The sequence below is a fragment of the Mesoplodon densirostris genome, chromosome 14 (genome assembly GCF_025265405.1).
Source record: "Mesoplodon densirostris isolate mMesDen1 chromosome 14, mMesDen1 primary haplotype, whole genome shotgun sequence".
NCBI lineage: Eukaryota > Metazoa > Chordata > Mammalia > Artiodactyla > Ziphiidae > Mesoplodon > Mesoplodon densirostris.
Genome location: NC_082674.1, coordinates 70,288,995 through 70,316,244, shown reverse-complemented (window position 1 = coordinate 70,316,244; position 27,250 = coordinate 70,288,995). Strand labels below are relative to the sequence as shown.

General features: G+C 42.3%; 1 pseudogene; it reads left to right on the top strand.

The window, feature by feature from the left end:
* Positions 1-39: 39 nt before the first annotated feature.
* Positions 40-27,250, top strand: LOC132501386 (mitochondrial nicotinamide adenine dinucleotide transporter SLC25A51-like; annotated as a pseudogene).

Here is a 27,250-nt window from a genome sequence, read left to right as displayed (position 1 = left end):
GACTGGTCCCGCCCCCCCGCGCAGAGCCCGGCGCCACGCATGCGGGCTCGGGACCACCGAGTGCTTTTTAGAGTGTCGCCGGATTCCTGCGGCCCGGCTGTCCCGGGACCCCAGGACCCTGCAGGCCGAGGCGGGGGTATGGGAAGTGACCGCCCGAGAAACGGGAAACTTCTCCGCGAGCCGGCCAAGAGGCGCGGGAGCCTGGTTGTGTAAAATCGCTGAACGGATGTTTATGAAGAATTCGCTGTGCAAGGCACGTGGCAAAGGCCTTGCTTGTCTAAAACATTGAAAAACAGCTTAAAAACTCCAAAGCTGCACAGATTTTCCAGATACTTTTTATTACCGATTTTGTAACGCTAACTGATTTTGGTATTTTGTGTATAGTCTGTAACATTGAAGTGAGTGCATCAAACTACTTGTATAGATGAGCATTGGAATGGTACAGCAATAAACATATAAAAAGAGAAAATGTATTGTTTGGAAATAAAAACTGGGTGACAGTCCACATGAAACTGCCTTGGAAAGGAAGCCTTACTGCTACAGGAAAAGAAGTTTAGAACACTGATTTCTGAGTGATTCATCTTCCTTCTTTGCACAAGAACCTTCTCTGCAGGAAGTAGGTTGCTGTCACTCACACCAGGCGTTTTGTTGGGCCTGACACCCTATTCTGTGTCTTCTTTGTTATAAGTCTTTCTTGGACTGCATTTTAAAGCTCGGCTCCAAAATGCAGCCCACAGCCCGTGAGTTCTCCCTGAAGTTGGATCTCCTCTCCCTTTTGCATTAGGAAACTAATTTGAAAAGGCTGAAAGGATCCCAAGGCTTGAGGCCTTCCCCTTGTCCCAAGCCTAGAATAAAGGAGATAAGTTATGGTGGTCATGGCAGGCTAGGGAACAGGTCCTAGGACTCCCCCATGATATGTTCTACAAGCAGTTCCCAGAACAGGTATTTGCCTTTTCATGCTATGTCTTGCGCATTGATTTCCTTCTTCCTGAGATTCTCCTGCTCCTGGCTCTTGCCTGGCAAATGCCATCTTCGCCTTCAAGGTTTAACTCAAAAGCTATTTCTTCTGTGGAACCTTCCCTGGTTCCTAAAAGCAAACTTGGGTGCCCCTCATTTCCCTGCTGCTTGTGTATGTTTTGCTTACGCATTAATGTTGTACCAGCAATACGGCTTTCCAAATAGTTTTTTGTCTTATAATACTGCGAGTTTCCTGAGAGCCAGGATTGTGTCTTTGTTAGTTTCATGAGCCTGCCTCAGCTAACACAGCGTCATGTGTGTAATCCATGTTTGTTAAATAAGCAAAACAGCTCTTTTGTACTGTTTGAGTTAAAACTCTTATGATTACTTACAGGTTTGTTGCTCAGAGGAGTTCACAGACTAATAGGAACAGGCTTGCAGCTGTTGAGCCCTTAGACCCACCCCAGCTTCTTGGTTTTAATTTGCTCTCTACCAGCTTCAGGCCTCAGCTAGTTCCCATCCCCAGCCCCTAACCCCCAGCCCCGTCCAAACCTGCAACCACTGGCAGCATTGGACATTTAGGTTATTATCAATCTTGTCATTACAAACAATTTTGCACATATGCCAGTTTGCACATTTATCTATAGGATAGATTTCTAGAAGTAGAATTGGTGAGTGCAAAGGTCAGTACATTTGCAATTTTGGTAGATATTACCAAAATGCTCCTCCACAGAGGTTTTACCAAACTCCGTTCCACTAGCAGTGTCTGAGAGTACCCTTCGATGTAGTGTGTTAGCACACTTTTTGAACTTTGCCAATATGACAGGTAAATAATATCAGAATGGTTGTGTTTGGGTATGCAGCTTTTTACTGCTTTTTATTCAAATTAACACCCTGCTCCCTTTTTATTTTGCTGTTGATCATTACTGAGAATCAGATGAGGAATTTTAAAAAATAACGATCATGAGAAAGTTCTCAGCTATTTTGTTCCTGATTCCTGGTTAAGTCAGTCGTTCTCAGCTTGGCTATACCTATGAATCTCCTGGGGTGTTTTTTTAAAAAAAAATACTGGGACTTCCCTGGTGGTCCAGCGGGTAAGAGTCCATGCTCCCAGTGCAGGGGGCCCGGGTTCGATCCCTGGTCAGGAAACTAGATCCCACATGCATGCCACAACTAAGATCTGGTACAGCCTAAATAAATAAACAAAAATTAAAAAACTTTAAAATACCAGAGCTGAAACCATTGTATGTGATACTGCAATGACGGATATGTGACATTACACAATTGGCAAAACCATAGAATGTACAACACAGAGTGAACCCTAATGTACACTAATGACTTTAGTTAATAATAATGTATCAGTATTCATCAATCATCAGTTGTAACAAATATACCACACCGATGCAAGGTATTACTACTAGGGGAATGGTGCAGGATGGGGGAGCGAGGATATGGGAACTCTTTGGACCTTCTGTTTAATTTTTCTGTAAACATACAAGTGCTATTAATTAAAAACAAAAACAAAACTCCAGGCCCACTTTCCTTGGAGATTCTGATCATTGGGAGTAGAGCCAGGCCGAGGTAATAATTTAAAAAAATCTCAGGTGTTGCAAATACCCAGCACTGAGCCACTGCCTTAAAATGATAATTGAAGCTCCAACAAGCTTTTATCCAGGTCCCAGCCCAGCCCAGTTAAATCAGATTCTCCAGAAATGGGGCCAAGGCATCCTTAGCTTACCAAAAGGTCCCTAGATGACTGTAATGTGCAGTCAGTTCTAGTTTGAAAGCAGCTGGGCAATGGTTCAACCCTGACTTGAGCTCAGAAGATCTTTGAGGGGGGCATGTACTTCCTCTTTGCAAGTACATAGGTCAAGGCAAGCAACAGAGGGTAGCCACAGTTGGTTCTAGTGGTTCTCAAAGGTGGTCCTTGGACCAGCATTATTGGCATCACCTGAGAATTTGTTAGAAATGCAAAGTCTTGGGCTCCACCTACTGAATCCTAAACTAGGGAGTGGAGGGCAGTGAGCAAAGAGGACCCAACTGTCTGTTTGGATAAGCCCTCCAGGTGACTGATGCACACGCACATTTGAGGACCACTGCCCTAATGTCATAAAACAGTTTTTTCTGGTACCTGGATTTTGACCTGCCCCTTGGGAAATGATAAGCGGTAGCATTATCCTTATACTATATGACATCCTTTCCAAGAGCCCCCATGTTAGCTGTAATATTAATAGAGTTCCAACTTCAAAGTTGTAATTAAGAAACACTTATTTAAATGTGTAATATACCAAAGTTAACTTTATTCATACCAGAGACTTTAGTTGTGTTACCTAGATAGCCCTTTTTTTTTTTTTTCGGCCTATATCTGGATAAAGATTTTTTCACCTCTACAGATATTTTAACTTTTTCAAAATAGTATTAATCAGGAAAGTTGTAATTCTGCATAGGTCCCACTCAAATAACACTGTATAAATGAACCTAGTACTACCTGTCAGTGTGATTGAAGATTTTCTTGTTCAAAGTGTGCAAAAGAATCCCTAATAAAGAAATACCTTAGAGGGTGAGGTTGATAAAAGACAGAAAATGTCAATCATTACCCCCATTAAAGAATTTTGTATTCATTGAGATGGTTCTTTTTCTCATTTTTTGACTTTATAATACATGTAGTGGGGAAGTATCTCGGTTTACAATTTTACAATCTCAGATATGCAAGAATTCTTCAGTTCTTTGTTCTTTTGGGTGGTGGTCTAATTAAACAATTGCTTGTCTAATTGCTCTAGCTAGGACTTCCAAATACTATGTTGGGTAAAAGTGGCAAGAGTGGGCATCCTTGTCTTGTTCCTGATTTTAGAGGTAAAGCTTTCAGCTTTTCACCTTTCAGTATGACGTTAGCTGTGGGCTTGCCATATATGGCCTTCACTGTGTTGAGGTATGTTCCCTCTATGCCTGTTTTGTTGAGAGTTTTTATCATAAATGAATGTTGAATTTTGTCAAAAGCCATTTCTGCATCTCTTAAGATGATTATGTGATTTTTATGCTTCATTTTGTTAATGCGGTGTATCACATTGACTGATTTGTGGACATTAAAACAGCCTTGCATCCCTGGAATAAATGCCACTTGATCCTTTAATGTATTGTTGAATTTGGTTTGCTAATTTTTTTTTTTTTTTTTGGCTGCATTGGGTCTTCGTTGCTGTGCGTGGACTTTCTCTAGTTGCAGCGAGTCAGGGCTACTCTTTGTTGAGGTGCGCGGGCTTCTCATTGCGGTGGCTTCTCTTGTTGCGGAACACGGGCTCTGGGCACACGGGCTCAGTAGTTGTGGCGCACGGGCTTAGTTGCTCCATGGCATGTGGGATCTTCCCTGACCAGGGCTCGAACCTGTATCCCCTGCATTGGCAGACGGGTTCTTAACCACTGCGCCACCAGGGAAGCCCCTAGTTTGCTAATGTTTGTTGAGGAGTTTTGCATTTATGTTCATCAGGGTTATTGACCTGTAATTTTCTTTTTTCTTAATGGAGTCCTTGTGTGGTTTTGGTATCAGGATAATGCTGGCCTTGCAAATGAGTTTGGAAGAGTTCCCTTCTCTTCTATTTTTTGGAAGAGTTTGAGAAGGATTGGTATTAATTCTTCTTTGAGTGTTGGATAGAATTCACCAGTGAAGCTGACTGGCCCTGGACTTTTGTTTGTTGTGAGAGGTTTGATTACTGATTCAATCTCCTTGGTAGGAATTGGTCTGTTCGGATTTTTTATTTCTTCATGATTCACTCTTGGTAGGTCATATGTTTTTAGGAATGCATTCATTTCTTCTAGGTTGTTCAGTTGTTGGTGTATGATTGTTCCTGGTAGTCTCTTATGATCCTTTGTATTTCTGTGGTATCAGTTGTAATATCTTCTCTTTCATAGAAAACCCTAAAGACTCCATCCGTCAAAAAACTTACAACAAATAAATGGATTCAGTAATGTTGTGGGATACAAAATAAATGCACAAAAACACTGTGCATTTCTAAAAATTAATAATGATCTTTAAGAAAAAAAAATCCATTTACAATTGCATCAAACAGAATACAATTCCTAGGAGTAAATTTAAGCAAGGAGGTGAAAGATCTATATATTGAAAGCTAGAAGACATTAAAGAAAGAAATTGAAGAAGACACACAAAAAAGGAAAGATATCCATGCTCATGAATTGGAAGAATTAATATTGCTAAAATGGCCATACTACCCAAAGCAATCTACCCATTCAATGCAATCCCTATCAACATACCAATGACATTTTTCACAGAACTAGAACAAAAGTTGTATGGAATCACAAAAGACAAATAGCCAAAACAATACTGAGAAAGAAGAAAAAAGCTGGAGGTATCCTGACTTCAGACTATATTCAGACTTCAGACTATATTACAAAGATACAGTAATGGTGTGGTACTGGCACTAAAACACATGGTTCAATGGAACAGAATAGAGAGCCCAGAAATAAACCCACACACTTATGGTTAATTAATGTGCAACAAAGAAGGCAAGAATATACAATGGGGGAAAGGACAGTTTCTTCAATAAATGGTGTTGGGAGAACTGGACAGCCACATGCAAAACAGTGAAACTGGACCACTATCTTATACCATACACAAAAATTAATTTAAGATGGGTTAAAGACTTGAACATAAGACCTGAAACCTTAAAAATCCTAGAAGAAAACATAAGTGGTAAGCTCTTTTACATAGGTCTTGGTGATTTTTTCGACTCTGATACCAAAAGTAAAAGCCACAAAAGCAAAAATTAAACAAGTACGATTACATCAGACTAAAAAGCTGTACCCAGCAAAGGAAACCATCAACAAAATGAAAAAGCAACCTATGGAATGGGAGAAAGTATTTGCAAATCATATATCTGATAAGTTTAATATCCACTATATATAAAGAATGTATGCAGCTCAATAGAAAAACAATTGGATTAAGAAAAAATTCAGAAGTTCAGAACAGACATTTTCCCAAAGAAGACATATAGATGGCCAACACATATATGAAAATATGCTCAACATCACTACTTATCTGGGAAATGCAAATCAAAATCACAATGAAATATCACCTCACACCTGTTAGAATAGCTATTACCAAAAAGACAACAAATAACAAGTTTTGGTGAGGATATGGAGAAAAGGAAACCCTTGTGCACTGTTGGTGGGAATGTAAATTGGTGTAGCCACTATGGAAAACTGTATGGAGGTTCCTCAAAAAATTAAAAATAAAGCTACCATATGATCCAGCAATTCCACTTCTGGGTATTTATCCAAATAAAACAAAAATACTAATTTGAAAACATACAAGCACTCCTATGTTCATTGCAGCACCATTCACCATAGCTGGGCTATAGAGACAAACTAAGTGTCCATTGATAGATGAATGGATAAAGAAGTCGTGGTGTACATACACGATGGAATATTATTTAGCCATAAAAAATGAAATCTTGCCATTTGCAGCAACATTGATGGACCTTGAGGGCATTATGCTAAGTGAGATAAGGCAGACAGAGAAAAACGCCTTTCTTGTATGACCTCTCCTATATGTGGAATCTAAAAACAAACAAACAAACAAAAAAAACCAAGCTCATAGATATAGAGAACAGATAGACTGCGGCTGCAGGGTTGGGGAGAAGTGGCAGTCAGGGGTGGGAAAGATGGGTGAAGGAGTCAAAAGGTTAAATAAAAATTTTAAACAAATTATAAATGTACCTACTCAGCATTCACTCAGTACCGCTTCTAGGTATTTATCCTGCAGATAAACCTCCATATGGGTGAAGGGACCAAAAGAGAAAAGAGAGAGAGAAAAAAAATAAAAGCTCATCTCAGGGCTTCAGGGCGAGCAACCTAAGCCTTGCATTTTCTCTGCACTCTCAAATTATAACATGACTTCACATTTTCAACCTCGCCACCCCTGTTACTTGGCCCACCCCGGAAGTATCTGAGTCTGTGGCCCCTATTTTGGGCGTTCTCTCTTGTTAGTGGGAAGCCCCGAGCCAGCCCTGTGGTTGGAGACCCTCGAGAGGGAAATTTTGAGCCTCGTCAGAAGGACCAGTTATGGGGCAGGAACACAGAGGTGGCCCCGCCCCTTCTTCGTCGCTTTCCCCACTTCCTCCCCAAACCCCAGCTCTGCTTTCAGGTTGGACTCTAGGTAGGAGATGTGGCTCCCGGAGCCAAAGCGCAGTTTTCCAAAGTGAGTCACAGCCATCAATCAGCCTGTGGGCTCGGTCCCAGGATGGGTGTCTCCGTCTGCACAGGCGCCCAGCAAAATGCAGCGGGCTCCAATGGGGTCCAGAATCCAGGGCTGCAGGCTGAGGAGGAGCCCTGATGAGCAGTCCACTGTGGTCACATTGACCCTCACTGTCAAGGTCTCTGCTGGTGCCTTGAAGTCCGTTCACACACCACCTCCCTGCCTATCACAGCGGGCAGGGAGGCTTGGCCGGCAGGGAACCCGAGGCCACCTCACCTAAGGTCTCAACATCTTCCTGGGTCCAGCCCTGGAGGCTGTTCCGTCCCTTCCTCCTTCCTCCCCTCTGCCTCTGGAAACTTCCTCTAACCGGTGTCTCTCTCACCGTACTGTGTGTGCTCATCGCCTGAGGAAGCTGTTGCAAGAATTTCCTGGGTCTCACCCTCAAAGATCCTGATTCCAGAGACCAGGTGGGACCCATGGATTCACATTTCTAACAAGCACACAGCACCTCAGAGGACCACTCTTGGTGTGACACTGGTGAGGACCGCTTCAAAGGGTGGAAGAGCCTTAGAACAGCTTCTGTTGTCTGTTCTGCAAAGCTTTCTGAGGCAAAGGAAAACCAAGCCCTGGACCTGTTTGAGCTGAGGAGGGTGTGGGGTGATGGGGTCATAGAGAGGAGAACAAACAAACTAGTATTTCAGAATAGATATTGCCAATTTGAAATTATGAAATTAGGTTCTGCGACTAAAGCATCTCTTACGGGGGTGGGGGATGAATTGGGAGACTGGGATTGACATATAGACACTATTGATACTAGGTATAAAATAGATAACTAATGAGAACTTGCTGTATAGCACAGGGTGGCGCCTGCCCCAGGGTGAACTTCTATGGGATGCTATTCAAAGCAGAAAATCTCAGGTGGCTCCTGAGAAGAAGAGATCTCTCTAGGCTCCTCTGAGTCTAAATCTAAGCCACAGTGGCTCCGGAATGGCTCTCATATGGGTCAGGGGTGCCTTGGGGTCTTTCTCCACTTGTCAATCACTATTTGAAATAAGTGATTGAATGAAATGAAAAAGCCCATAAATATGGCACTGAAGCATCGAGGGGGGTAATCTGGCAAAGTTGGTCATTAGGCCATTAACTAGAACATTATCAAACATCCTTTCCAGGGACTGACTCAAATTATAATTAGATCCAGGCCTGGCGCATCCTTTATACAGTAGCCTGGTTTGTTTGTTTGTGTGTTTGTTTTTTAACCTACTAACTACCTCTTCAGTCTTCTGAACGCTGCCAGCATTAAGAGATGATGGATAGGGCTTCCCTGGTGGCGCAGTGGTTGAGAGTCCGCCTTCCGATGCAGGGGACGCGGGTTCGTGCCCCGGTCTGGGAGGATCCCACATGCTGCAAAGCAGCTGGGCCCGTGAGCCATGGCCGCTGAGCCTGCGCGTCCGGAGCCTGTTGCTCCGCAACGGGAGAGGCCACAACGGTGAGAGGCCCGCGTACCACAAAAAAAAAAAAAAAGGGATGATGGATAAAACCTGACTCCATTCTCCAAAAGATTTCTGTGATGAATTTTCAGGAAGATTTCTGCAGGCATTTCTGGGGTTCCTGCTATCTGTGATGTTAATTTCAGCCTTCTCCCTTTGGATATGTCAAGTTGTCTGTAACACATTAGGTCTTCACAGTCCAGAAAAAAAATGCAGTGTGAGCCACGCACGTAAATTTGAATTTTTTTAGTAGCCACATTTAAAAAGTAAAAAAGCGGGGCTTCCGTGGTGGCGCAGTGGTTGAGAATCTGCCTGCTAATGCAGGGGACATGGGTTCGAGCCCTGGTCTGGGAGGATCCCACATGCCGCGGAGCAACTAGGCCCGTGAGCCACAACTACTGAGCCTGCGCGTCTGGAGCCTGTGCTCCGCAACAAGAGAGGCCGCGATAGTGAGAGGCCCGCGCACTGCGATGAAGAGTGGCCCCCGCTTACCACAACTAGAGAAAGCCCTCGCACAGAAACAAAGACCCAACACAGCAAAAATAAATAAATTAATTAATTAAAAATTATTTAAAAAGTAAAAAGGAACAGGTGAAATTAATTTTAATAATATATTTTACTCAGCCTAATACACTCACAATATTTCAACATATAATCAATATTAAAATAACTGAGATTGTTTACATCTTTTTGGTACTAAGTCTTTGGAATACAGTGTGTGTTTTATACGTCTACCCCATCTTAACTACGACTAGCTACATTTCAAGTGCTCAGTAGCTAAATGTGGCTAGTGGCTATTTTATTGGGCTGTGTAGGACCAGGTGAATACAAATAGATTTCCTGAGACATTGCTATTGTGTCCAGCAAGAACATGGTATTTGGTATTTGTTGATGGGCTCCAAACACAACTGTGTCTTAATGACTCACATGGGGTCTTAAAAGGTCTTTTCTGACATTTGCTCAATCAAGGTTCTTTCTCAAGTACCAAAGATCTTAGTTCTCAGGAATTTTATGTACCTAGTGGCTCCTGCTTTCAAACTATACTTCAATAAATTAAAAAAAAAGATTCTCTAATAAATATTCCTAAATGGATCAATAGAAACTTTGCCTTACTACCATCTGAAAATTTAGCACCAGTATATGAAACAGTTTACCAGATGATGAAAAATTATGAGGTTGGATATTTACCAAACAATTGTATAAACCTTTTTTATCCTACTGAAAAAAGCAGGTTACAGCATCCCACAAACTTAATAAATACACAGATTTGTAAATGGTTGCTAAAAGCTCATAAACAGGGTGTGTGTAAGGCTCTGCCTGCTGGTGCAGGCTGTAATTTATAAGTTCTTAAGTGCATACCTAGTACTGGGTCATCCAGTAATTACAGCTTGTGTTAGCAGAGCCTGTTATGCAATGTCATAGTTCACCATGGTGAGAAAGTCTTCCATTTCCTCATGCTTGTGGGTTGCACTGCTCTTCTGGAAACAAATAGTACATTTATTCATTTATACTTATATAATGAGGGGTCCTTCTGAGGACATTTAAAAGAAGAGGCAGGGTTCTTCAACTCTCTTTCATTAATCCTATTTAGATAATCACTTGTATGTTTAGAGGGGAACCTAAGAACAAAATAAAGAAATAAAAGAAGGCATATGACAGACTCATTCACCAATATTCAAAATGTTCTATCTCCTTCCTTAATTTTTAGTTTGTCTTTGGAAATATGTGTTTTTGGACAGGCAAATAAATATAGCACCATTTTGTTGATAACTGTTATATTTGTCTAAGAATTTTTCTGTTTCATTTAGTTATCTATGTTGACATATAATTGTTCATAATATTCTCTTATAATTCCTTTTATTTCTGTAAGGTCAGCAATAATGTCCCCTCTCATTCCTGATTTAGTAATTTGAGTTCTTTTGTCAGTCTAACTGAAGGTTTGTCAATTTTGTTTGTCTTTTCAAAAAGCCAATTTTTGGTTGCATTGATTTTCTCTATTATTTTTTCTATATCTCATTTATTTCTTTTTTTTTTTTTTTTTTTTTTTTTCTTTTTGCGGTATGCGGGCCTCTCACTGTTGCGGCCTCTCCCGCTGCGGAGCACAGGCTCCGGACGCACAGGCCCAGCGGCCACGGCTCACGGGCCCAGCCGCTCCGCGGCATATGGGATCCTCCCAGACCGGGGCACGAACCCGCATCCCCTGCATCGGCAGGCGGACTCTCAACCACTGCGCCACCAGGGAGGCCCTCTCATTTATTTCTGCTCAAAGGTCCATTACATACTACTTTCTGGTTGCTTTGGGTTTAGTTTGCTCATTTTTTCTAGTTTCTTAAGGTGAAAGTTTAGGTTATTGATTTGAGATCATTCTTCTTTTTTGATAAAGGCACTTACAGCTATAAATTTCCCTCTAGGCACTGCTCTACCTGGATCCTGTAAGTTTGAGTATGTTTTATTTTTCATTTTCATTCATTTCAAAGTATTTCCTAATTTTTCCCTGTTCTTTTATTCTTTGACCCATAGGTTATTTAGAAGTGAGTTGCCTAATTTCCACATATTTGTGAATTCCCCAAATTTACTTTTTTAAAAAAATTCAAACAGGTGGTTTTTTTAATTAATTAATTTATTTATTTTGGCTGCATTGGGTCTTTGTTGCTGTGCATGGGCTTTCTCTGGTTGTGGCGAGCAGGGGCTACTCTTTGTTGCAGTGTGCGGGCTTCTCATTGCAGTGGCTTCTCTTGTTGTGGAGCACGGGCTCTAGGCGCATGGGCGTCAGTAGTTGCAGCACGTTGGCTCAGTAGTTGTGGCTCGCGGGCTCTAGAGCGCAGGCTCAGTCGTTGTGGCACATGGACTTAGTTGCTCCGCGGCATGTGGGATCTTCCCGGACCAGGGCTTGAACCTGTGTACCCTGTGTTGGCAGGCGGATTCTTAACCACTGTGCCACCGGGGAAGCCCCCAAATTTACTTCTGTTACAATTTCTAATTTAATTCCATTGTGTGTGGGGACCATACTTTATATGATTTCAATTAAGTTTAAGCTACTTAAACTTATTGAGAGGGGCTTCCCTGGTGGCGCAGTGGTTGAGAGTCCGCCTGCTGATGCAGGGGACACGGGTTCGTGCCCCGGTCCGGGAGGATCCCACGTGCCGCGGAGCGGCTGGGCCCGTGAGCCATGGCCGCTGAGCCTGCGTGTCCGGAGCCTGTGCTCCGCAACCGGAGAGGCCGTGATAGTGAGAGGCCTGCGCACCGCGATGAGGAGTGGCCCCCACTTGCCGCAACTAGAGAAAGCCCTCGCACAGAAACGAGGAGCCAACACAGCCATAAATAAATAAATAAATAAATAAATAAAAACTTATTGAGAAGTTTAAAACAAAAGTGTTCTTTCATTTCAGTCTAAAGGACCCTCTTCAAATTTCTTGTAAAGCAGGTTTGCTGAAAAATGCATTCTCCTAATTTCTTGTTTGTTTATCTGGGAATGTCTTAATTGCTCCTACATTTTTTTGAAGTATAGTTTTTCTGAATATGGAATCCTTGGTCTGTTGATGACTGGTCTGAGATTTTCTTAAGTGTCTTGATCCATTAAGTCTCCTAGCTTTCCTTAAGGGCTCTGTGTGCACATCAGGGCATGTTTTCAATGTTCCAGAAGGCCGTTTACAATTCTGCCTTAATTTTCCCTTCTGGGTTGTGCAGAGCCTCAAGGTTATCATAGGTGAGAGATGAGGGCCTTCTCAGTCTTTCCTGAGCATGCACACAGTTCTGCACAGGCCTATGCCTTTAGATTCCCAAGAATAATTTGGAGGTTTTCAAAGTCCCTATGGACATTTCATTATTCAGCTTTTCAAGTTTTTTGGTCAGCTTCTCATTTGCCCCAGCTATTAGTACTGCTTTAGGCAGCTGACAAATTTAAAAATTGCAGGTTATTTTCAATAAATGCCCCTGGGGAAAGGCTATTCTCACCGAACAAGCTCTGAATTAGATCAAATAAAGATAAACTCTTGTGAGTGTTTCCAGGGAACTTCCAGACAGGTCAAATAATGCAGTTCTCTGGGAATGGGGCATTATCGTGGGCTCTAAGCCCATTATGATAGAATGGGTTGGTTGCCAGACTACTGGTTTTCATGGTTAACACAATTGCAAGGCTGTTGGTTTTAAAGGCTGCTGTGGAGCTGGAAAGAGGTGGGTGGAGGAAGGGCAGTGAAAACACCACAAAGCTTGCTGTTCTCACCGAGATTCAGCCATTTTTCTTGAATTAATGTTTCTTGGATTGTTGCAAGCCTTTGGTTAAATTCCACAGGTCTGAAAAGTTGATTTTGACCATTTTCTGGCAGTGTTTTTATTGCTCTTGTGGAGATGTCGGTTTGCAGAGGTCCTTAATCTGCTAATCCAGAAGTTTTCTTTCTCTGTGTATTATATTTGATATACTTATCTTCATGTTAACTTGCCAAAGTGAAAGACTCTATATCAAGAAGCAATGAAAAAAATTACAGGAAACTAATACAGATAGATAGGAACTAGCAGGTGACACTAAGTGAAAAGTATTTCGTTAGTCAATAAGATTACTGGTAATGACTTTTAATAGAGAAGAGTAACACTGCCCAATGACCAGAGTGCTTATTCATTTAAAATATGTATTGGAAGGTACTGTGACCCAGGGCAGTACTACCAGAAGTGTGGTCTGTGGTCTGGTGCCAGTCAGTGAGCTGTTTGTTGATGGTCTGCCACAGGACAAGGGACTTCTTCCAGAGGGTAAATCAATCTACTGTTCCCTTTACCAAAAAGTCTTGGGACTTCCCTGGTGGCGCAGTCGTTAAGAATCTGCCTGCCAATGCAGGGCATGCGGGTTCGATCCCTGGTCCGGGAAGATCCCGCGTGTTGCGGAGCAACTAAGCCCGTGCACCACAACTACCGAGCCTGTGCTCTAGAGCCCACGAGCCACAACTACTGAACCTTCAAACTGCAACTACTGAAGCCCAAGCACCCTAGAGCCCATGCTCAGCAACAAGAGAAGCCTCCACAATGAGAAGCCCATGTACCACAACGAAGAGTAGCCCTCACTCTCCACTAGAGAAACCCTGCGTGCAGCAATGGAGGCCAACGCAGTCCAAAAAAAAAAAGTCTTGATATAAAAAGAAAAAATTCAGCTGAACTGAGCAGTGTGCTTGGTGATGGGAACCATACTTTGTATGAGGCACTGTATGGGGAGATGCAAAGATAGGTCAGACATAAGCTTACTTACAATTGAGGAGCAGAGGTAAGATGCACATTGTTCTATGTCTTGTTACTAGGTAAATTGTAATAGGTTCCAGAGAAGCTCCAAACAAGAAGAGAGCTTCCTAATGGAAAAATCTGGCAATGCTTCAAGGAAGCAGTGGATATGAACTAAAATTTGAATGATGGTGAAAAAAATTTTTAGGGAGAAAAATAATTTTTCCAGCTTTATTGAGGCATAACTGACAAGTCAAAATTGATATACATAAGGTGTATAGCATGATGATTCGATATACATTGTGAAATAATTACCATGGTCAAGTTAGAACATCAGTCATCTCACATTTTATTACTATTTAGTAGCAATAGTATTTATTACTACTATTATTTATTACTATATTATTTATTACTATTTAGTACCATTTTATTACTATCTTATTATTTTTTAATATAAATTTATTTATTTTTATTTTTGGCTGCATTGGGTCCTCATTGCTGCACGTGGGCTTTTCTCTAGTTGTGGCGAGCGAGAGCTACTCTTTGTTGTGGTGCACAGGCTTCTCATTGCAGTGGCTTCTCTTGCTGTGGAGCACAGGCTGAAGGTGCGTGGGCTTCAGTAGTTGTGGCACGTGGGCTCAGTAGCTGCAGCGCACAGGCTTAGCTGCTCTGCGGCATGTGGGATCTTCCCAGATCAGGGCTCGAACCTGTGTCCCCAGCACTGGCAGGTGGATTCCTAACCACTGTGCCACCAGGGAAGCCCCAAGTACCATTTTAAAAGCAATTTTCAAGTATACAATACAGTATTATTAACTATTTTCACCATGTTGTATATTAGATCCCCAGAACTTATTTACCTTATAACTGAGAGTTTGTACTCTTTGACCAACATATCCCTATTCCCCCACCCCTCAGCCCCTAGCAACCACCATACTCCTCTCTGCTTGCATGAGTTCAACTTTTTTACATTTCAAATATAAGTGATACTATATAGTTTGTCTTTCAGTACCTGGTTTATTTTACTTATCATAATGTCCTCCAGCTTCATCTATGTTGTTACAAATGGCAAGATTTTCTACTTTTTTATGGATGAACTACATATATTCTTTATCCATTCATCTACTGACAGACTCTTAGGTTGTATCCATATCTTAGCTACTGTGAATAGTGTTGAATGTGACGAAGCTATCTCTTCAAGATATGGATTTCATTTCCTTTGGGTATATAACCAGAAAGGGGATTGCTAGATTGTATGAGAGTTCTATTTTCAGTTTTTTGAGGAACCTCCATAATATTTTCCATAGTGGCTGTACCAGTTTACATTCCCACCAACAGGGTTCTCTTTTCTCTACATCCTTCCCATCACTTATCTCTTGCCTTTTTTTTTTCTTTTTGCCTCACCCTGTGGCATGCAGGATCGTAGTTCCCCCACCAGGGACTGAACGCGTGCCCCCTGCAGTGGAAGTGCGGAGTCCTAACCACTGGACCACCATGGAATTCCCTTGCCTTTTTTTTTTTTTTTTTTTTTTTGGCGGTATGCGGGCCTCTCCTGCTGCGGAGCACAGGCTCCGGATGCGCAGGCTCAGCGGCCATGGCTCACGGGCCCAGCCGCTCCGCGGCATGTGGGATCTTCCCGGACCACGGCACGAACCCGTGTCCCCTGCATCGGCAGGCGGACTCTCAACCACTGCGCCACCAGGGAAGCCCCCTTGCCTTTTTTTTATTTGCCTTTAAAAAAAAAAATTTTTTTATTTATTTATTTTTGGCTGTGTTGGGTCTTCGTTGCTGCATGAGGGCTTTCTCTAGCTGTGGTGAGCAGGGGCTACTCTTTGTTGCAGTGCGCGGGCTTCTCACTGCGGTGGCTTCTCTTGTCGCGGAGCACAGGCTCTAAGCACATGGGCTTCAGTAGTTGTGGCTCGTGGTCTCTACAGCGCAGGCTCAGCAGTTGTGGCGCACGGGCTTAGTTGCTCCACAGCATGTGGGATCTTTCTGGACCAGGGCTCAAACCCACATCCCCTGCATTGGCAGGCAGATTCTTAACCACTGCACCACCAGGGAAGCCCCTCCCTTCTCTTTTTGATAATAGTAATTCTAACAGGTGTGAGGTAATATTTCACTGTGGTTTTGACTTGCATTTCCCTGATGATTAATCTTTTCACACACTTATTGACCATTTGTATGTCTTCTTGGAAGAATGTCTGTTTGGGTCCTCTGCCATTGTTTAATTGGGTTATGAATGATGATTAAGATTTTGATGGGCTTGATAGGGTAAAACGATAAGACATTTGAGGTAGGACACAGTATAAGCAAAGGTTTGGAGCCCAGTAAGTAGTCAGTTTTGAATGGAAAATAGGGTATAGAAGTTAGAGTGAGGTAAGGTCAGAAAGTATTTGAAGCCATATTAGAAAGGACTTGGATTCCATACCATGGAGTTTATCCTTTACTTGGTGGACAATAGGGACCCACTGATATTTTTTGGACCAGGAAGTGACATGATTCTGCCTTGATTTAAAAGACTAACTCCATATCTTTGGAGGAATGGGCATCTTAAAGGGAAGAGACTGGAGTGAGGGAGACTAACCAGGATGCTATTTAAGTAATGAGACACTATGATGGACTGAACAAGGGTGTTGACACTGGGATCTGAGAGCAATGACAGTGTATAAAGAGTTATGATTGAGGCAGCATTTACAGGTCTTAAAAACTGCTCAAATATGAACAACAAGGGAAAGAAAGGGTGCTTGGAAGGACGACGGTGTCAAACCACGGTAAAGAAAGCAGCAGGAAGAACTGGTTTGGTGGGACAATGATGAATTGGCTTGGATTGAGTTTAAGGTGCTTGGCAAGCCATTCAAGTAGAAATGTGCACTGGCAATGTAGGTCAGCAGCTAGAGAGAGAGGTGAGGTCTAGTGATCCTAATGTGAGAGGTGACGGTGCAAAGATGATTAGGGAGTCGTGAGGTTTGAGATGCCCAGCAAAGGAAACTATTTCAAGAGAGAAGGTAGAGACCCTCGGGGGAAGAAGGAGTAGTGGCTGGGAAGGGCAAGAGAATGAAGAAACATTGAAAGGAAGAAGACCCCAAGGATACTACTGACTGAAATATTGGGGGCTTGTAAGTGTGTACCACTTAAAATCATTTGAGGAGAAGCAAGACTGGTAATGCTAAGGAGTAGTAGGATTGAGGGAAGCATTTTCTTTCTTGGGGTGGGGGAGATGGGAATGTTTGTAGACTGAGGAGAAGGAACCAGGGATAAGTATAGATTGAGGATGGAGGTTAGAAGGAGTGGTTGATGGATCAAGTCTGCAAAAAGTTGCAAAAAGGATGGGATTGAAGTAGAGAAGGAACCTCAGAAGAAAGGAGGTATATGTCTTTCCTCAACACAGGGGAGAGGGATGAAATGGGAAGGGTGGATACAGAGACATTTTGATGCATAGAGGCAGGAAGGGAAGGCATTCTCAGTGGGCAACTCACACTTCTCAAGAGAATGGAAAGTGAGGTCACCAGACACCAGGATGGAGCAGGTGTTGGGTTTTGAGAATAAGGGAAAGGATTGAAGTAGCTGCTGGGGAATGAGATACAGAGTCCATCAGACATGGGTAAATAAATTTCTGAAGACCATTGGGAGCCCAATGGCATCTAAATCCAAGAATGTGTGGTAGGACCAGTTGGCATGATCATCCATGTGGGGTCCCTGGAGGGTGAAGTAAAGAAAGCAGATAGGGCTTCCCTGGTGGCGCAGTGGTTGAGAGTCCGCCTGCCGATGCAGGGGACACGGGTTTGTGCCCTGGTCCGGGAAGATCCCATGTGCCGCGGAGCGGCTGGGCCCATGAGCCATGGCCGCTGAGCCTGCGCGTCCTGAGCCTGTGCTCCGCAACGGGAGAGGCCACAACAGTGAGAGGCCCGCGTATCGCAAAAAAAAAAAAAAAAAAAAGCAAAGCAGATAGTGGGGTCTTCTAGAGATATAATCTAGCCAATTTTCTATATATTTTACATTATCACTGCAAGTGAAGAGCAGGTTCATGCCTTACTCAGCATTGTAGTCCTAATACCCAGTGCAATTACCATGCTCACACTTCATAAATGTTTATTGAACAAATAAGTACAACAAGATAAAACTCTTATTAAATGGCTACCATACAGCAGAAGGAGAGAAGCAGTGTTATTACTAAGGCTGAGTCAGTGCCCTGTCAGCAGCTGTCCTATCTCCACTTGCCAGAGAGAAGATGACAGAGCCTTGGCTCCCTTTCCTCTACAGAAACTTCCCACGCCTGCTTATGGCATCACAGAGATCCAGAAACTTCCCTCACCCTCCTTTCTTTTGTCATCAGGCTTACCTTGAAGTATTGCTCTCTAATTTGGCTCCTCCAGATCTAAGAGTTCTAATATCAAGGCCACGATCATGGTTTACTACAAATATTTTATCTTCTTTTAACATTAATAAATTAGCATGAGGGCTTACAAACCAGTCTTGTGTGAATGCAATGCATGGGAAACATATTAATTCATGGATGAGTTAATAAAACAAGTTCTAAAGCTGCAAAGCTGGGCAGCAACATCGGTATCAGAGGCAATTTATTGTAATTATACTTCTTCCAGAAAAAAATTTTTATGCTGCTGAGACTGAAGTCAAGAAATATAGAATTTAGGAGGAGATGGGCTAAGAAGGCAGAGTAGAAAGACCCTGAGCTCACCTCCTCTCACGAGCACAACAAAATCACAACTATCTGCAAAATAACCGTCGATGAAATAGACCAGAACCTACCAGAAAAGATCTTCTACAACTAAAGACATAAAGAAGGAACCACAACCAGATGGGTAAGAGGAGCAGACTTGTGATATAATCAAGTCCCATACCCCCAGGTTGGTGGCCCACAAATGGAGAATAGTTATATTGCAGAGGTTCCCCCACAAGAGTGGGAGTTCTGAGCCCCAGGTCTGGGGAACCAGCCCAGGGGTCCTGCAATGGGGAAGACAAGCCCCCAGAGCATTCAGCTTTGAAGGCCAGTGGGGCTTAATTTCAGGAGTCCAAAAGCACTGGGGGAAGACTTCACTCTTAAAGGGCGCACACAAAATCCTATACATGCTGGGACCCAGGGGAAAAGCAGTAATTTGATAGAAGCCTGGGCCAGACCTACCTGCTGGTCTTAGAGAGCCTCCTGGAGAGGCAGGGAGTGGCTGTGACTCATTCTGGGGACATAGACACTGGTGGCAGCCATATTTGGGAGCTGGTGGCTACCATCTTGGGATCTTCACTCTAGCTCATTAGCCCAAGACCTGGCTCCCCCAACAGCCTAAAGTCGCCAGTGCTGAGATACCTCAGGCCAAACAACTAACTGGGTGGGGACACAGCAGACACAATCAGCAGACACACTGCCCTAAATCTTCCTTAGCCCACAGCCACCTCTAGACATGGCCCTGCCAGCTAGAAGGCCAAGGCCCAGCTCCACCCACCAGTGGGCTGGCACCTGCCCTGCCCTCCAGGAAGCCTGCACAAGCCTCCAGACTAGCCTCACCCACCAGTGGGCAGGCACCAGATACAAGAAAACCACAATCCCAGCCTGTGGACCTAGCCAGCCCACAGCAGGCCAGAACCTACCCTAGGACCAGCTGGGCCCCAGCCCAGTTCACTAGGAGGCTAACACAACCTTCAGGACACCCCAGACCCCATGCCCAACTGGGTCAGGAACCAGCCCCCTCACCAAAACTGATATGACAAGGCTTCCCTGGTGGCGCAGTGGTTGAGAGTCCACCTGCTGATGCAGGGGACATGGGTTCATGCCCAGGTCTGGGAAGATCCCATATGCTGCGGAGTGGCTGGGCCCGTAAGCCATGGCTGCTGAGCCTGCGCGTCCGGAGCCTGTGCTCCGCAACGGGAGAGGCCACAACAGTGAGAGGCCCGCATACTGCAAAAAAACCCAAAAAACAAAAAACCGATATGACACCAGCTCTGAGATCCCTGAGTTCTGCAGCCAGACTCAGGACTTGGCTCTGCCTGCCAATAGTCTGGCAGTAACCTCAGGTGCTGGCTCACCCACCAGTGGGAGGGCAACAGGCCTGGAGTCTTCTGGTCCCTGACTCTGCCCTCCAGTGAGCCAGAACTAGCCCTGGGCCCCACCTAGGGCTCTGCAGTCATCCGCTTCGTGACCAAGCCCTGCTAAACAGCAGCCAGCAGTGTCTGCACAAGGCAGGGCCTGACAACCAACTGGGCTAGGGGCAAACCAAGACTACAAGACCACCCACATAGTCAGCCTACCACAACAGAAGGACCCACACATCCCTCTTAGGGGAAATCCCTAGAACAAATAGCTTGGGTGATGAGAGGGGAGTGCGATGTTGGGACGCATAGGATGTCTCCTATAGGAGGCCACTTCTCCAAGGATGAGAAACATTACTAACCCTACTACATACAGAAAAGTACAAATAACAACTCAGACAAAATGAGGTGGCTGAGGAACATGTTCCAAATAAAGGAACAAGATAAAACCCCAGAAGAAGAACTAAGTGAAGTGGAGATAGGCAATCTACCCAAGAAAGAGTTCAGAGTAATGACTGTAAAGATGATCGAACAACTCGAGAGAAGAATGGATGCCCAGTGTGAGAAGTTAGAAGTTTTAAACAAAAGGTTAGAAAATATAAAGAACAACCAAACAGAGGTGTAGAATACAATAACTGAAATGAAAAATACACTAGAAGGAATCAACAGTAGACTAAATGATACAGAAGAACAGATCAGTGAGCTCAAGACAGAGTAGTGGAAATCACTGCTGATGAACAGAAAGAATGAAAAGAAAGGAGGACAGTTTAAGAAACCTCTGGGACAACATCAAGCACACCAATATTCACATTATAAGGGTTCCAGAAGGAGAAGAGGGAGAGAAAGGGGCTGAGAACACATTTTAAGACATAATAGCTGAAAACCTTCCTAACCTGGGAAAGGAAACAGTTACCCAAGTCCAGAAAGCACAGGGAATCCCATACAGGATTAACTCAAAGAACACACCAAGACACATTGTAATTAAAATGACAAAAATTAAAGATAAAGTGAGAATATTAAAAGTAGCAGGGGAAAAACAACAAATAACATATAAGGAAACTCCCATAAGTCTGTCAGCTGATTTTTTAGCAGAAACTCTGCAGTCCAGAAGGGAGTGGCACACTATTTTTAAAGTGATGAAAGGGAAAAACCTACAATCAAGAATACTCTACCCAGCAAGGCTCTCCTTCAGATTTAACGGAGTGATGGAAAGCTTTACAGTAAAGCAAAACTAAAAGTTCAGCATCATGAAACTAGCTTTACAACAAATGTTAAAGGAACTTCTCTATGTAAAAAAGAAAAGGCCAGAAATAGAAATAAGAAAATTATGAAATGAAAAAGCTCACCAGAAAAGGTAAACATACCATAAAGGGAGGAAATCATCCACACACAAAACTAATAGGGAGGTTAAAAGACAAAAGTAAAATCACCTATATCCACAATAAGCAGTTGAGGGATACACAGAACAATTAAATGTAAAATGTGATATCAAAAACAGTAATTGTGAAGGGAGGAGAGTAAAAATGAAGGGCTTTTAAAGTGCATTTGAACTTAAGAAATCAGCAACTTAAAATAATCATGTATATATTATATATAGACTGCTATACAAAAACCTCATGGTAGGGCTTCCCTGGTGGCGCAGTGGTTGAGAGTCCGCCTGCCGATGCAGGGGACATGGGTTCGTGCCCCGGTCCGGGAGGATCCCACATGCCGCGGAGCGGCTGGGCCTGTGAGCCATGGCCGCTGAGCCTGCACGTCCGGAGCCTGCGCTCCGCAACGGGAGAGGCCACGGCAGTGAGAGGCCCACGTACCATAAAAAAAAAAAAAAAAAAAAAAAAACCTCATGGTAACTGCAAACCAAAAATCTATAATCAATATACACATAAAAATGAAAAAGTAATCCAAACATAACACTAAAGATAGTCATCAAATCACAAGAGGACAAAAGAAGAAGAAAGAAAGAAAAAAAGACCTACAAAAACAAATCCAAATGATTAACAAAATGGCAATAACAACATACATATCAATAATTACCATACATGTAAATGGACTAAATGCTCCAACCAAAAGACATAGAGTGGCTGAAAGGATACAAAAACAAGACCCATATACATGCTGCCTAGAAAAGATTCACTTCAGATCTAGAGACACACACAGACAGAAAGTGAGGGGATGGAAAAAGATATTCCATGCAAATGGAAATCAAAAGAAAGCCAGAATAACAATACGTATTTCAGACAAAATAGACTTTAAAATAAAGACTGTAACAAGAAGGACACTGCATAACGATCAAGAGGTCAATCCAAGAAGATACAACAATTGTAAATATATATGCACCCAACATAGGAGCACCTAAATACATAAGGCAATGACAGTAACACAGTAATAGTGGGGGACTTTAACACCCCATTTACATCAGTGGACAGGTCATACAGACAGAAAATCAATAAGAAAACATTGGCCTTAAATGACACATTAGACCAGATGAACTCAATTGATATATATAGAGCATTCCATCCAAAAGCAGCAGAATACATCTTCTTTTCAAGTGCATACGTAACATTCTCCAGGATAGATCACATGCTAGGTCACAAGACAAGCCTCAGTAAATTTTAGAGAGTTGAAATCCTATCAAACATCTTCTCTGACCACAACATTGAGACTAGAAATCAACTATCCCAAACCAAAAACCAACCAAACAAAAAACCTGCAAAAAACACAAACGTGGAGGCTAAACAATATGCTACTAAACAACCAATGGATCACTGAAGAAATCAAGGAGGAAATCAAATAATACCTAGAGGCAAATGAAAACAAAAACACAATGATCCAAAACCTATGGGATGCAGCAAAAGCAGTTCTAGGAGGGAAGTTTATAGCAATACAAGCTTACCTCAGGAACACAAGAAAAGTCTCAAATAAACAACCTAACCTTGCACTTAGAGTTAACAGAGAAAGAATAAGCAAAACCCAAAGTTACTAGAATGAGATAAATTATAAAGATCAGAGCAGAAGTAAATTAGATAGAGGCTAAACAAACAGAAAAGATCAATGAAACTGAAAGCTGGTTCTTTGAACAGATAAACAAGATTGATAAACCTTTAGCCAGACTCATCAAGAAAAAAAGGGAGAGGGCCTAAATTAATAAAATCAGAAATGAAAAAGAAGTTACAGCCAACACCTCAGAAATACAAAGGATCATAAGAGACTACTACGAACAACCATATACCAATAAAATGGACAACCTAGAAGAAATGGAAAAGTTCTTAGAAATGTACAATCTCCCAAGATTGAACCAGGAAGAAATAGAAAATATGAACAGACCAATTAGCAGTATGAAATTGAATCAGTAATTTAAAAACTCCTAACAAACATAACACCAGGACCAGATGGCTTCACAGGTGAATTCTATTAAATGTTTAGAGAAGAGTTAATGCCTATCCTTCTCAAAGTATTCCAAAAAGTTGTAGAGAAAGGAACATGTCCAAACTCATTGTATGAGGCCTGCACCACTCTGATAACAAAAGCAGACAAAGCTATTACCAAAAAAAAAAGAAAATTATAGGCCTATATCACTGATGAACATAGATGCAAAAATCCTCAACAAAATACTAACAAACTGAATCCAATTCAACACTGTATTTAAAGGATCATACACCATGATCAAGTGCAATTTATCCCAGGGATGCAAGGATCTTTCAGTATCTGTAAATTAATCAGTGTGGTATACCACATTAAAAAATTGAATAAAAACCATATGATCATCTCAATAGATGCAGAAAAAGCTTTTGATAAATTCAATATCCATTTATGATAAAAACTCTCCAGAAAGTGGGCATAGAGGGAAAATACATAATAAAGGCCATATATGGCCCATAGCTAACACCATATTCAACAGTGAAAAGCTGAAAGCATTACCTCTAAGATCAGGAACAAGACAAGGATCCCCACTCTCACCACTCTTATTCAACATAGTTTTGGAAGTCCTAGCCATGGCAATCAGAGAAGAAAAATAAATAAAAAGAATCCAAATTGGAAAGGAAGAAGTACAGTTGTCACTGTTTGCAGATGACATGATACTATACATAGAGAATACTAAAGATGCCACCAGAAAACTACTAGAGCTCCTCAATGAATTTCTCAAAATTTTGCAGGAGACAAAATTAATACACAGAAATCTCTTGCATTTCTATACACTAACAATGAACTATCAGGAAGAGAAATTAATGAAACAATTCCATTTACCAACACATCAAAAAGAATAAAATACCTAGGAATAAACCTACCTATGGAGGCAAAATACCTGTACTCAGAAAGCTGTAAGACACTGATGAAAGAAATTGAAGATGACACAAACAGATGGAAAGATACACCATGTTCTTGGACTGGAAGAATCAATATTGTGAAAATGACCATACTATCCAAGGCAATCTAAAAATTCAGTGCAATTCCTATCAGAATACCAATGGCGTTTTTCACAGAACTAGAACAAATAATTTAAAAAATTGTATGCAAACACAAAAGACCCCAAATAGCCAAAACAGTATTGAGAAAGAACAGAACTGGAGGAATCATGCTCCCTGACTTTGGACTATACTACAAAGCTATAGGCATCAAAACAGTATGGTACCAGCACAAAAACAGACATATAGATCAATGGAACAGGATAGAGAGCTCAGAAATAAACCCACACACTTATGGTCAGTTAATCTATGACAAGGGAGGCAAGAATACACAGTGGAGAAAAGACAGTCTCTTCATAATTGGTGCTGGGAAAACTGGACAGCTACATGTAAAAGAATGAACTTAGAACACTGTCTAACACCATATACAAAAATAAACTCAAAATGGATTAAAGACTTATATGTAAGACTGGATACTATAAAACTCCTAGAAGAAAACATAGACATAACACTCTCTGATGTAAATCACAGCAATATGTTTTTGGATCTGTCTCCTAAAGCAAAGGAAATAAAAGCAAAAATAAACAAATGGGACCTAACTAAACTTAAAAGCTTTTGCACAGCAAAGGAAACCATCTGCAAAATGAAAAGAAAACCTACTGATGGGAGAAAATATTTGCAAATGATATGACCAGTAAGGGATTACTATCCAACATATAAAAACAGCACATACAACAAAATATCAAAAAAACAAACAACCCAATTAAAAAATGGGCAGAAGAACTGCATAGACATTTTTCCAAGGAGGAAATGCAGATGGCCAACAGGCACATGAAAAGATGCTCAACACCATCAATCATCATGGAAATGCAAATCAAAACCATAATGAGATAACAGCTCACACCTGTCAGAATGGCTATCATCATAAAGTACAAATACAATAGAATACTACTCAGCTATAAAAATGAATGAAATTTTGCCACTTGCAGCATGGATGGACTTGCAGGGTATTATGTTAAGTGAAATTAGACAGAGAAAGACAAATAGTGTATGATATCACTTATATATGGAATCTAAAAAATACAACAAACTAATGAATATAAAAAAAGAAGCAAACTCACAGATATGTAGAACAAACTAGTGGTTATCAGTGGGTAGAGGGAAGGGGAGAGGAGCAGTATAGGGGTAGGGGATTAAGAGGTACAAAGTATTAGGTATAAAACAAGCTATATGGATATATTGTTCAACGTGTGGAATACAGCCAATATTTTAGAACTAAAATAGAGTATAATTTTTTAAAATTGCGTATCACCAGATTGTACACTGTTAACTTACACAATATTGTACAGCAACAAATGTTTATTTTTCAATAAAAAAATAAGTTACCAGTGATAGTAAGTTGCCAACGTACCGCACAGGGGGAAAAATATAGAATTTAGAGCTCTCTTTGATTAGAAGTGTGTAATATCAAGCAAGCAGAACCCTAGAGCCTGACAACAGGTGTGATGGGTGACCCTACACACACCCTGTGGCGCCGAACCTCTGCCAGGAGTTGGCCGGTGTCACCTGACCCTCCTCGGGTTTAGGGAGAGGGGGCGCGGAGGCGTTGAGTGTGTCATGCTCCGCCCTGAGCTCTGGGGTTGATCAAGGTCTGCGCCTGCGCCAGCTCTGGCTCGTGGGCTTGCGGGCTCGCCAACCTGCAGGCAGGCGGGTACCGGCCGTGGAGACGGGCGCCCACGGTGATGGGAAATCCAGTTATCAAAGTTGACTCCAGAAGAGAGAACCTAACAGAGCAGTAACAATGGAAGAAATTGATCATGGTGTATCAGGTTAAAAAAAAGTCCTTCCTGAAGAAGATCTTTTTTTTTTTTTTTTTTTTGCGGTACGTGGGCCTCTCACTGCTGTGGCCTCTCTTGCTGCAGAGCACAGGCTCAGGACGCGCAGGCTCACTGGCCACGGCTCACGGGTCCAGCCGCTCCGTGGCACGTGGGATCTTCCCAGACTGGGGCACGAACCTGTGTCCCCTGCATCGGCAGGCGGACTCCCAACCACTGTGCCACCAGGGAAGTCCCTGAAGATCTTAAGCAAAACGATGGATTCAGAAGCTCATGAAAAGAGGCCACAAATCCTAACATCTTCAAAGCAAGTTATATCACCTCATATTGCAAATGTTAGTGAAATGAAGCATTACTTGTGTGGCAGCCGTACAGCTCTCAACAATATAGCAATCACATTTCCCATTCAGCCCTTTCGGCAACGGCTGTATGGAATCAAAATCTGGGATTCACTTCAGTTGAGGAGGGATGGATTTCGAAACTTGTATGGTGGAATCCTTCCCCCATTAATGCAGAAAACGACTACACTGGCCGGTCTGTATGAGGATTTATCTTGCCTTCTCCGTAAGCATATCAGTACCCCAGAGTTTGCAACCCTAATATGGCTGCAGTACTTGCAGGGACAACAGAAGTAATTTTCAGTCCATTGGAAAGTGTTCAAATATTGCTTTGAGCCCACAAGCATCATGACAAATTTACAAACACTTATCAGGCTTTCAAGGCACTGAAATGCCATGGAATTAGTATTATCGAGGCTTGGTGCCCGTTCTTTTCCATAATGGATTCAGCAATGTCCTCTTTTTGGGCCTTCGAGGTCCCATCAAGGAGCACCTGCCTACAGCGACGACTCAAAGTGCTCATTTGGTCAATGATTTTATCTCTGGAGGCCTGTTGGGTGCCATGTTGGGAATCTTGTTTTTTCCAGTTAATGTTGCAAAAACTCGCATGCAATCTCAGATTGGTGGAGAATTTCAGTCTTTCCCTAAGGTTTTACAAAAAATATGGCTACAATGGGACAGGAAACTGACAAATCTTTTCAGAGGTGCCCATCTGAATTACCATCGGTCCCCCATCTCTTGGGGCATAATTAATGCGACTTATGAGTTCTTGTTAAAGATTATATGA